At 32.9% G+C, this 13570-nt stretch overlaps 1 protein-coding gene across 7 annotated transcripts in view; it reads right to left on the bottom strand.

The window, feature by feature from the left end:
- STXBP6 (syntaxin binding protein 6) overlaps positions 1 to 13570 on the bottom strand; it is a 339987-nt gene that overhangs the window by 128158 nt on the left and 198259 nt on the right. The window lies entirely within an intron of this gene.

Below are 13570 nucleotides of genomic sequence, written 5' to 3'. Positions count from 1 at the left end.
AATAAGGAACAGGAAAATTCAGTGATACAGGGACTGGCTTCTTGCCAAAAACTGACACTGCCTCAGGCTTAGTACAATAAAAATCATTCAGGTGGTGGTCCTGTCACTCACTAACCTTGGAATTAATACAACATAGATGTGGAAGGAAAATGATACACTCCCCTTCTTGCCACCTGACCAAACAGAGGCCTAAAAAAAGTATATAGTAACTTTTATATTGAAGCAGTGCTTCTTAACCTTGGTTTCATGAACCTGTTTTTTAAAATTTATAACTGTATTTCAATTTATTTTATTTCCTATGTAATCCTACATATTTTATTTTGTGCATTTTAAAATGTTAGTCTGAGAAATGAACAGGTTTCATTTGGTAGCTAAAAGGTTCCATGACATACACGGAAAAGATTAAAAAAAAAAAAACAGCTAATTAGGAGAGACATATCCATATCTTTACAGACAATTCTAAGCAGAGAGGATGGCTAAATTTGGGAATAGTTTGAGTTTATGAAGGATAGTAGTAAAAACAATTTTGAAAAGTACACTGCTGTAAGATATTGGAGGACTTCAAATGACAGAGTAAGTAGCTTATTCTAAGGGATACAGGTAGCTGCTAAAGATAATTCTGGGCAACAGAATCAAATGGTCAACTTTAGGAAGATTAATTTGGCATTGTACTGCCTGTTGCAGAAAAAAAAAAAAAGTTTTGTAAGATATTTTACACAAATTCTGATAATCCAAAGAAGCCCAGTATGTTAAACCATAAGAGACAGGAAATATATGGTCTTCAATGGTAGTTAATTTCTAGGTAAATATATGAGATGTAGATGACAGTCAAAATCTGGAATAGAGTCTTGCATCTTAGATTTATTTAGCTGCTATAAAATGAATTATTCTCCTTTTTCTAGGTCTCAGTTTCCTAATCTATAAAATAGGAATGGGAGCAAGGATTAGAGTACATGGTCATGAAGGCCTCTTTCAACTCTTACATACTACAATTCAGTAACAGTAGTTCTGCAACTGATTTGAGCCAGATTAAGCAGACATGATGCTCTATCTTCCCACATGATAAAGTCACATAAAGCAGAGCCTCAATATAAAAGAGAAAGAGGGAAAATAATACTGAAAAGAGTACTGGTCATAGTAATGAGGAATGAGCATGGAAATAACCCTAAGAGATCACAGGAGGATTTAAAAAACAAAACAAAAAAAAAAAAAAACAACCAAATAGGAAGAAAGGGATAGAACTCTATCAATTACTTTTAATTGTAACCCTTTCTCAATTACAGATTATTCACAAGAACTAATTATTACTTGATTAAAGACATGTTTTAATTGTGGTAAATAATCTGATTTCTTAAAAATTCTATAAATGAGTGATTGTCCAATTCTTTTATTTAGGTATAACTTAGAGCCCCTCCCTCCCATTTCCTGATACCATTACCTATTATTGCTAAATAGACAACATTACTTATTAATGTTCAATCTGCATATAAATGACACATTTCTGCTAAAACACAACGGGGAGCAAAGATCCATGATTATATCAGAAATCTGCTTAAAATTTCAAAATCAGACAAAAAGGTAGGCAGTTCTCTGAGAATGTTACTTATGACTTCTCTTTGTGAGGCAATTTAGTTATTCCTACAAAATAATCTAATCAATAGAATAAAAATAGCTTCTGTCCTCATATACCTTGGCTATGATTTTGTGAGTAGCAATAAATCCAGCCAGATAAAAATATAGGATCCCAAATTCAGAATAAAACAATATGTAACTCAGCAGTTTATTCTCTATCTACTAATCATTTTCTCCTGTCTCTTGTTTTAGTGTGTATGTATATATGCATTTTGTACATATACATATTTTACATATTTGTATACACAATTATATTTTACATATAAAATTATGTTACACATTTTATAGTTTCATATAAAATTCTATATTGTTCATATAATTGATTTTATTATAAAATATATCCTAAAGGGATAGTATTAATGAATGTTACAGCCTAATTCAAAAGTTAAAGGAAAGCAGATAGTAGATATCACAGATATTAAATGCTTTCCTTTCTACATTAATGGTAAGTAAAACTTCCTGGCTAATAGTCTGACTCATTTTGAACAGTGGACTGATGTATTAAGAGAATGTTAGGCCAAGGAGAGGGTTTTCCAACTTAAGTGTGTTTTCAAAGACAGAGAGTTAAGAAAACAAATTGTAAAGGATAAATTAATTTTATTATTAATAATTGCAAGGGATCTTAGAGATTAGCTATTTAAACTACTCACAATTTACACATCAGGAAACTGCAATTTCAATGTGGTAATATGAACAACCCAATGTTGAACAGCGGCAATAAGCCTAGAAACTTGGTTTCCAAACTCCCAAGGAATTTTAAATTCAGGTTAAAGGAGTAATATGTGATTTAGTTCCCACTGTTTGGAGGGGAACAATAGTATTGACAAAAACATCTTGCAAAAAAATAAAAATAAAAATAAGTTAAGCCTGAGGAAGTAATTTTTTCTTAAAAGGAGGTGTGACTCAGTGATATAGAGATAGGGTTAGGATTCTAATTCCTAGGTTTTGCACAAAATCTGTCAAATACCTCCCCCCCAAAAAATCCTATTGGTTTTAGGAGATTATAAATTCAGTATGAATCAACAATGTGATGGACAATCAAAATGACTAATTTCATCTTAATCTGCATTAAAGGTAGAAACTGAAAGACAGAGAAAAGAGAGAAGGAGAGGAGAGGGATGGAGTAAGGGAGGGAGACAGAGATGGAGGGGGAGAGAGGTGGAGAAAAAGTAGGGAGGCTAAAACTACAAAGAGGTACAATTGCTTTAAAGCATGACTCTAATAGTAATAGAGAAAACAGTGTAACATTAGGGAAAGGGTCCGAGTGAATTAATTTAAATACAATGTATTCCCAAATGATCAGGTCATTAAACTTGTTTTTGCTATTGAAGATTTCCTCCTTTTATCAAAAATTGATAGTCTACATAGTCAGTATTTACTGAAACAGGCTTCAATTTCAAGTCATCCTTGGCTGCAAGTCTAGCAGTCTATGAACTATTGCTATATTTCAAAGGGGTGTGTGTGTGTGTGTGTGTGTGTGTGTGTGTGTGTGTGTGTGAGAGAGAGAGAGAGAGAGAGAGAGAGAGAGAGATCTCTGCGCAAGGCAATGTACTAGGAATACAGGGACAAAACAACGTTGTAGCTGTCCTCAAGGAATGCACATTCTATTAGAATGGTATATGTTCAAGAAGAAGTACAGAAGAAAATTGGGGGAGGAAAAAGTACTAACAATGGGGAAAGATTAAGGAATTCTAGGCAAGGAAAGCACTCTAAGATGAACATAAAGTTTCTGAGAGGTAGAGATGAGGAAGGATTGCATTTCAATCATAGAGAACAACATGTGCCATGGTATGGAGGCAAGTAATAGGAATTCAGAGAACTAGCTAGCTAGAATTCATGAAAGGAAGTATGATTAAAAAAAAGAAAAAGAAAAAAAGGCAAGAAAGGTAGTTGGAAGCCAGATTGAAGAGGGTCATCAAAGCTCGGTTATATTTTAGCCTATAACCAATAAAAAATTACTAAAGGTTTGGGACAGTCTCAGAAAGACTGTATTGGCACAGTGTGTTTGTTTTTTCAAAGCAATTATTTTCACTACCAAACCAAAGTGAATTCATTTTTAGTAGTTTTGAAACAATAATTTAGTCACTGGGAAAAAAAAAATCTCTAAAATGTAGCAAAAACTTGTGTTTTATGAAAGGAAAAAGAAAGTGAAAAAAGATGAAGAAAAGGATGAAAAACAGATAAAAAATAAAGGAAAAAGATGAGGGAAGTAGGAAGATAAGAGACAATAGCTGCTCCACTATTTATTATCATTGCAACCTGTTTAAAACTTAGTTCCTTCACCTGTAAGAAGAGGAGAATAGACTAAATCCTCAAATAGTTTCCAGTTCTAAGGTCTTATTTGTCTCTGAGGAATAGATTAGGGCAGATTAAGTTTAACATAGTACATTTTTTAAAAAGAAAAAGATGGGAAAAAAAGAAAAGGAAAAGAAAAAAAAAAAAAGGAAATCCAGGTTGATTTTTAGGATTTATTAATTCAATATAAATCAAGAATGTGATGTGCAATCAAAAAACGACCCAATTTGATCTTACTGTTCATTAAAGACAGAGAAAGAGAAAAGCTAAACCCACCAAGAGGTGAAATAGATTACTACAAATAGCATCTGAATTGCCAAGCCAAGTTATGAGAGGCACAACATAAAAACCCACTAACAAGCCTAAATAAATACAAAAGGACAATCTGAATAGTAAGGATACTAGAAACCTTACTATGTGAAGGTTGATAAAAAATCATGGAATTTTTGTTTGGGAAATGAAGGCATGGCTAACCATGATGACAGGCACTCAAGTATGTGAAAAGTTAACATGCAAAAGAAAAATACTAGACTTTGAGGCCCAAACTAGAAGCAATGGATGGAATTTACAAGCAATCAGATTTTGATTTTCCATGAAAAAGAAAATGAAGTAATTTTCAAGAATAATCATCAGCACTCCATAGTACAGAATAGTAATATACACATATGGTTAATAGTACATGATTGAGAATGTCAAGTCCGGTAGGTCACAGTCACTAGTTGTAAAATCAAAACCATTCCAATCCACACAAATGAGCATTTCTATATATTACTGACAAAGCCCATCAGCAAGAGATAAAGAAATTCCATTAAAAATTATTGTAGACAAAATAAAATACTGTAGATAAAATAAAATACTGCCAAGACAAACCCAAGAACTATATGAACACAATTACAAAAAACTTCTCACATAAATAAAATCAGATCTAAACTATTGGGAAAATATCAATTGCTCACAGATAGGCCTAGTTAATATAAGAAAAATGACAATTTTGCCTAAATTGGTCTACTTGTTTAGTGCCATGTCAAACTGACAAAACATTATTTTATAAAACTAGAAAAAATAATAACAAAATTCATCTGAAAGAACAAAAGGTCAAAAATATCAAGGGAATTAGTGAAGAAAAAAAATACAAAGAATGATAACTTAGCAGTATCAAATTTAAAATTATATTACATAAAGTAGCAGGAATCAAAACCATATGGTACTGGCTAAGAAATAGAGTGGTAGACCAGTGGAATAGATGCACACATGACACAAAGACCTATAGCAATCTAGTATTTGATAATCCCCAAACTCCAACTTCTGGAATAAGATATCACTATTTGCCAAAAATTTTTGGGAAAATTAGAAAATAATATGTCAGAAACTCAGCATAAAATTACATCTCACACTCCCTACCAAAATAAGATCAAAATGAATACATGATTTGGGCATAAAGGATGATACTATAAATAAATTAGGAGAACAGGGTATAATTTACCCATCAGAACTTTGGAGAAGGGAGTAATTTATAAGCAAAGAAGAACAAAAGAACATTATGAAAAGCAAAATGGACAACTTCGATTACATTAAATTAAAAAGGTTTTGCACAAATAAAACCAATGAAAACAAGATTAAAAATTAAGTACAAAGCTGGGAAAAGATCTTTACAGCCAGTATTTCTGATAAAGATTTGATTTCTAAAATACATAAAGGACTGTGTCAAATTTATAAGAATACAAGTCATTCTCCAATTGATAAATGGTCAAAGGGTATGAACAATTTTCAGATGATGAAATTAAAGTCATTTATAGTCACATAAAAATGTTCTAACTCACTATTGATTAGAGAAATGAAAATTAAAAACAATTCTGAGGTACCACCTCACACCTCTCAGATTGTCTAAGATGAGAGGAAAAGATGTTGATAAATGTTGGAGGAGATGTGGAAAAACTGGGGTGGAGAAAGGATCCAACCATTCTGGAGAGAAATTTGGAACCATGCCCAAAGGGCAATAAAATTGTGCTTACCCTTTGATCTAGCAGTGCCATTACTGGGTCTATATCACAAGGAAAGTATAAAGGAGGGGAAAGGACCCACATGTACAAATATTTCCATACCAGCTCTTCTTGAGGTAACAAAGAATTGAAAAGGAATGGATCCATATCAGTTGGGGAATGGCTGAACAAGTTGTGGTACATGAGGTAATAGAATATTACTGTTCTATAAAAAATGATAAACAAGCTGATTTTAGCAAGGCCTGAAAAGATTTACATGAACTGATGCTGAGAGAAACAAGCTGAACCAGAAATACATTGTACACAATAACAGCCAGGATATCCAATGATCAACTATGAAAGACTTGGTTCTTCTCAGTGGTTCAGTAATCCAAAGCAATACCAATGGACTCTGGACAGAAAATGCCATCTATATTTAGAAAAAGAACTAAAGAGACTGAATGTAAATCAATAAATGCTATGTTCACTTTTTTTTTTTCTGTTTTTTAATCTCTCCCATGATTTTTCTCTTTTGCTCTGATTTTTTTCTCCCAGCATAATTCATAATTGTGCATTAAAAATAAACTTACTACGAAAGATCATTCTAAACCTCAGTTTCACCATATTTCATGTGAAAGATCTTCTAATATCTGACAGTTCTAAAATTTGTGCTTCTAAAATTTTAAAATTCAGCCAGTCTTAAATTATATTACAAAGTAGTAATTTTTAAGGCAAAAAACAGAAGAAAAATAGGGGTCAATCAGTGAAACAGACTAGGTATAAAGCATTGAGAAGAAAACTAATATAGTTGCCTAGGGGTTGATTACCATAAAATGCCCAACTACTGGGATAAGGACTCATTATCTACTAAAAAGAGGGGAAATTAGACAATATTATGGAATTAGACTAATATAACATAAATACCAAGAATAGTTCCAGAGAGTGAATTTCAGGTTTACAAATGTGTGTGATACTAAGATTTCACAGTTTACATATGGACTGCTAAATATAATTGGTAAAAGAGTAAATATCAAGAATTCTGAAACTGGGTTGAGGTGATGTTTTTTGACAGGTGCTATAAGAATGTGCATCCAGGTGTCACCCTTGGCAAACACTATCAACCAATTATACTGGGCCTCTAGAGTTCACAGCTCAAGGACAAGATGATAAGATCTGCCAGATGATTTTAAAATTCGAAGTAAAAAGGAAAATGCTTAGAAAGTAGAAATAAGAAAACACATACCATGCTCTTTGTGCCAAAGTAAATACATTTCTGCATAATCACTAACCCTAAGGCATATACTTTTATATTTTCATTTTAGGGAATATGTAGGAGAGAAAATGCAAAGCTATTCGCATATTTATCATTTAGTGAAGTCTGCATTTAACAAACACTCTGAAGTTGTTGGTAAGGCAAAGATAAGTACTTTGGTTCTATATATATTACAGCCAGATCCATATATAATCATTCTCTCTTTTAAATTAAAGAATTCACCACTACCTTTCTGCATATTTTTAGGTGTGCCCTTCAAGTATGAAACCAAGAATTAAACTCATTCAGTGTGCTGATAAACATCATTTCTTATCTTTACATAGCACTTTATAGCTATAACATGTTTTCTTACCATAATCCTTTGAATTGTGTAAGAAACCTACTATTACATCCATTTTACAAATTAGAAAAATAAGCTCCAAATGGATTTAGTACCTTTTTCAGGATCATAAAACTAATAAGGAATAAAGGCAGCAGATTCCAAAACCAGTTGATTTTCCACTAATACACATTGGGTATCTAAAGAAAATATTATTGGATTAGGAGTAAGGAGACAAGAATAATCTGACACTGTTACTTTGAGCAAGTCACTATAATACCTTCCTGAGCCTGAATTTCACCCTCTATCAAATGAAAGATCTTCTAAAATCTGACAGTTCTAAAATTTGGTGCTTCTATGAAATTCAGCATTTCTTAAACTATATTATGAAGTAGTTAATTCTCAAAGCAACTTTGATACTGAATTCAAAAAATAGAGATCAATCAGAGGAACAGATTAAGTACAGAGCATACTAATACTAATAATAAATTAATAAAATAAATAGTTGATGTATATAGTTGCTGTTATGCTATAGTACTCTTATTATCCTGACCCAGTCCTGACTTAGTTTCTCTAATTGTTCTACTTCAATTTATAATTATAAACTCAAAGCTCAGTCCTGCAAAACCTCCCCTCCCTCTTTATCAGAATATTTGATAAGAATAAAAGATCTTATGTTTTAGAATATCAGAATGCCTCTCCCCATCCCAAGCTATTGGAATGTCAAAAACTGTCTTATCAAGATGCCTCCCCCCATCTCTGGGGTTCCTCCTCCCCCCCATCTCCAGAGGCTCACCCCACCCTGTCAGAGTTCAGTTCCCACTCTCAGCACCCTGACTCCACTCCTGCCTCAGTCTATACTCCCTGAGTCTGAGCAGTGTATATATAGGTCATTGAGAACTCACATAGTTGGCTGGATTCTTGGAGATGATAATCTCATTCAGCCCTTGAGACCAAACCATGGATTCATTCGGTCCCAGTAAATCTCTCCCTTTAAATAAATTATTAAATACGCTCTAATCTCTATCTTGCCTCAATTTCTCCGGCATTACATTTCCTAGGATTTAAGAAACACACACACAAAACCAACTACTGAGATGAAGACTCACTATCTGATAGATAAAAATAGATTTTAAAATTGCTGGGAAAATTAGACAATAATATGGAATTAGACTAAGACATCAAGTTAAGTTCCAAATGAATATTGGCCTAGACATGAAAGGTCACATCATAAACAAATTAAAGAAACAAGAAAACAAACTACTGTGAGATCCTATGAAGAGAAAAAAAAGTTCATGACCAAAGAAGAAGCATCCCTGTCTTAGTTTTTACAAGTTTTTACAAGTTTCATGTAGCTGCATTTTGTATGAGATCTACTACAGAAATTTGCTTTGATAGACCACTAATTGTGTCCATCCCACCATATATATATATATATATATATATATATATATATATATATATATATATGTGTGTGTGTGTGTGTGTGTGTGTATGTGTGTGTGTGTTATACATATATATTTCTACAAATTTATTTAATATAGCTAAGATTTAAAAAGAAGACTGAAATGGAAACAACTGCATTAAATATAGCTTTGTGGCAAAATTCTCTGGTAAAGCTCTCACTATCAAGCTCTATGATAAAACAATTCAAATTTACAAGAATAAGAACCATTCCCCTATGAAAAATAGCCTAAGAAAATAAAATTACTGAATAGTGTGACTTTAATCCTTCAATAGCACTGCAGGTTCTTTAGTCAAAAAAGCTGAAAGAAAGAAAAGGTCTTACATATGGGAGTTCTTTTGTGGTAGAAATAAAATAAATGAACATCAAACCTGGAAAGTAAGGGAATACTTATCTGTTGAAGGATTTCTTAATAAATTATGGAAGTATGGATATAATGAAATACTATTACTCTATAAGAAAAGGTTCCAAGAGACAAGCAAAGGTTTTTATAAACTAATTCACATTGAAGTAGAACCTAATAAGCAATTTGTATTATATCAATTTATTAAAACTATTTTGAAGATTTACATAAATTGATGAAGAATGAAATTAACAAACTACTCAACACTTCTGCCATTATCTTTAAAATTGTATCTGGGAGATATTAGGAGGCACACAAACAGACATGACAGGGTTACACAAAAAGAGAGATAAAGCTCTTTAGGATAGAGGTCTGAAGATTTATAGACTTCGTTAATGAATAAAGACAAGTGGTAAACTCTAGTGGGTATACGAGTACCAAAGTTTGCTTGGGTAAACTCTGTCAGAGATGACAGAAAAGAAGCTATCCTAGGTTTCACAAGGAAATTCCATTTAGCTGCATTTTATGTGATGTCTACTATACAATTCTTTCTTTGATAGAGTGATCAATCCATTGATGCTGGTACATAATTAGTGTTCATCCCACCAAGGCAGAAGATATTTAACTTTTTATTTTTGGCATATAGTATTTATTCCTCAATGAATCAGTGATTTCATTTATTTATTTCATTGTTGCAGAATACAATTATTTCCTGCTTTCTCAATCCATGTGATTATTATCCATGTTTGCCATAAACCTTCCATAACAGTTTTATTAGGTAACATTCAATTCAATGGGTTTTTTGCTCAAAATTCATTCTTTGTTGGTAGCATCTCTGTAACCCATTTTGACCAACTATGAAAACATCCATTTCAAGAATGGCCAACCATTAAATGAGCATTCTTATTCATATCTTTTAGTTAATTCTTCATAAAGAATATACCTACTAGGCTGGGCTCCTTCATCAAATATGAGTTTCATGAATTTCAGTCCATTATCTCCTCTAAATTTAAAAAAAGAGCATATTAATTAGTTCAAGAGTAATTTTGAAACTATATACTTATGATAATCTCTGAGAAATTAAACCTAGCAGAAGTCATTATCTCATTCAACTTTGTAAACAGTTTTAAATTTTAAATAGGTCACAACTAAAGGTACCTAGGGCCCTGGATTAGCATTTTCAATTAAATATTGGGGTATGTGTACTGTCATGGAGGAACTTAAAACATCATTATTTGTGGTCTAATAGAAAAAAAGTCAATTATCATAAGTACTCACAACTGGAAGGGAATGATTAGAAGAAAGAAAAACTGAATGCCAAGAACCAATGAACCACCTCTACTACTCATATCAGGTTTAGAAAATAAGTGAGTCATTTCTAGTTTATGTTTTACATTCTACTCATGTATCATCTAAGCTCAAAGCCTTGAATACATTACAAGTCAGAATTTTTTAAACTTGGCATATTCTTCTTTGGTTTTTTGTTGTTTTTGTTTTCTTGTTTTCCATTCATTGAGCTTGTAGCATAATTCTTTGTTTTGGCAAGTTTGGAACACAGGCAGACTCAATGTTGTCAGCATCTGTGCTAAAACTCAAACTGTCAGATGCTAAAGTAATAAAGTCCCCTTTGAAAGATTCTTCAAAAAAGATATAGCTTAAATGCCATGATCACTCACCACTTCTTTACTTGCCAAAAAGGGAAGTTATAAAACTATCTTCATCACTGACCAGAAATCAGGGAAGTAGAGAATGAGTTTTTTAAGACATGCTGGTGTGTTAGGATCAGGTGCTAGACTCCCTTCCCCAAATTAACTAATCAGAGTCATATTTAGGTACAAAGAGAAAACATTTATTTAGTCTCTGCAGGGAGAAGCCAAGCATTTAGCTCCTAACATGTGCCAGACCTGATAAGCCAGAAGCAGTAAAGCTGGTTAAATAGCAAAAGACCCAAGTCATGAATTAGTCTAAAAGGAAGTAACCAACATTGACCAATAGTCACCAATATTGTCTACTTCTTGTGGGTCACATCACTTCCTATCCCTTCCTATCACTGACCTAGGGTCTTAGCCTTTAGAGACCTCTAGGCCTAGAAACCATGTGACTTCCTATTACCTGGATTCTGGCTCTGCAGACCTCTGGGAATAGGAATCACGTGATTTAGACCTAGTCTCATGGACTTTTTGAGAAAGCTTCATCTAGTACCATTCACTGGCTTATTGCTATGATTATTTTAGGTATTGTCCCTATCTCAGAGGATGCAATGAGAAGAAGCTTTAGAGATGAAAAGGGTTAAATTTAGGTTTGATAAAAGAGATGGAGAGCTTTTTAAAAATTAGAACTTGAAAAAAGTGGAATGGACTACATACATTGAGAAATTGGGCTTCTCATTGGAGATCCTCAACTTGTCTAGAAAATTACTGGTCAGAGATGCCTTAGGAGAGGGAAAAGAGAGAGATCTTTGTTCATGTTACACTAGAATACCTCTGAGACTCCTTGCTTTGTCATTAAAATAGAAAAATCCTAAGGGGGTTAATAAATATCTATTTTCAATTCAGGTATGTAAGAAAAAGAAGAAAATAAGAGAGGCAATTAGTCTCTAACAGAAATACAAAATCAATTCAAAATGCTAATTCATTTTCTACAGTATATAATTTTCATGCTTTTGCCTTGTGTTTTAAACATGCCAATGAAAGAAAACAACATTAAAAAAAACATTAATCCTGGAAAAATCCTTCCCATACCATGACACCTATTTTTCTAAGATCATGAAAGAATGGAAGAACAAGATAAAGAAATCTGGGATTAGGGATAGGCAGTGGAGTGGAAAAAAAACAAACATTATTTCCCAAAATGAAAGGTTTTAGGATTTAAGGAAAGATAGTCTTTTCCTTTGCTGTGTGGTAGCTTAATTTTGAATGCCAGTGCTACTTTCTTCAGCAACATTAGGCTTATGGGGATTTATTGACATTTTACCAAATTATGCAGGATTTTGTACTATCATTGATTAAGTTTAATTTAGAGTGAATTTGAAGGAGCTTACTGCTGCCTTCATTTTGGCTGTTAAGACTAATCATCTTTCTAATTAATCATTTGTCATCATCAAGAATATCATTCAAGTTTTGATCACATATGCTACCTTATAAAGCGTTCAGTGCTTATCTTTTGGTGTCATCCTAAAGTTTCATTTACAGAATGGATGATGATAGTAAAACTTTTTTTCTACTAATGGTTAATATACAGTGTATATCTTAGGTAAGTAGTCAAGGTCCCAGGGTTATGATACTGGGCTTTAAAATATCAATTAGTACAATAATTCTTTCTCATTTACTCTTTAGCAGAATGGGAAAATGATCTGAACTGTGTTGTAGAGTATCTTTATTCTACAATGCATTGGATACAATATCCATTGGTCCCCCCCTAAGCAAAGAGCATAAAATTTAGAATTTATCTAGCCCAGCTTTCTCATTTTAAAGACAAGGACTACTGATGTCTAGAGAAATTTAAGTGACTTTTTCTGGTGACATAACCTAGTACTCAACCTTAAATTAAATTCTTCCCCCCCCCCCCTTTTCACTTAAAAGACTATGTTCTAGTTGTGCTAGACCAAAGATACTGGTTTCCCTGTTGATTTATTACAATCTCTATTTAATTTCTTTTTGAGCAACTAGGCGGTACTGTGGATAGAACAGTAGGCCTGGAGTCAAGAAGGTCTGAATTCAGATCTGATCCTAAATACTTCCTAACTATGTGATCCTGGGCAAATCACTTCTATTTGCTCATTATAAAAATGAGCTGGAGAAAGAAATGGCAAACTACTCCAGTATCTTTGCCCAGAAAATCCCAAATGTGATCATGAAGAGTCATACACAACTGAAATGATTGAAAAGCAATTTCTTTTCTTTTGTCATATCACAGAGAAAAATCACATAAATTGCTGAATATAAAACAAATATCAGGGACAAAAGATTAGAATTCACTGATATAGGGGAACTACAAAGTGATAAAATTCCCTCTTTTGTTTCAGATTCCCACTTTCCCTACAGTTTATAATCTTAAAAACTGCCTGGAGTGTTGTACCACAGTTCTCTTTTATCATCCTAACTCAGTTTCCCTAATTATACTGACTCAGTTTCCCTAAATTGTCCTGCCTCGGTTTCCCTGAATTATTCTGCAAAACCACCCCTTCCTCTTAATCATCAGAATATTTGATAAGGATAAAAGATCTTATATTTTAGAATATCAGAATGCCTTTCCCCATCCCAAT

The sequence above is a fragment of the Sminthopsis crassicaudata genome, chromosome 2 (assembly GCF_048593235.1).
Source record: "Sminthopsis crassicaudata isolate SCR6 chromosome 2, ASM4859323v1, whole genome shotgun sequence".
Lineage (NCBI taxonomy): Eukaryota > Metazoa > Chordata > Mammalia > Dasyuromorphia > Dasyuridae > Sminthopsis > Sminthopsis crassicaudata.
The sequence above is the reverse complement of the archived record's forward strand: the minus strand, read 5'-3'. Positions and strand labels throughout refer to the sequence as shown.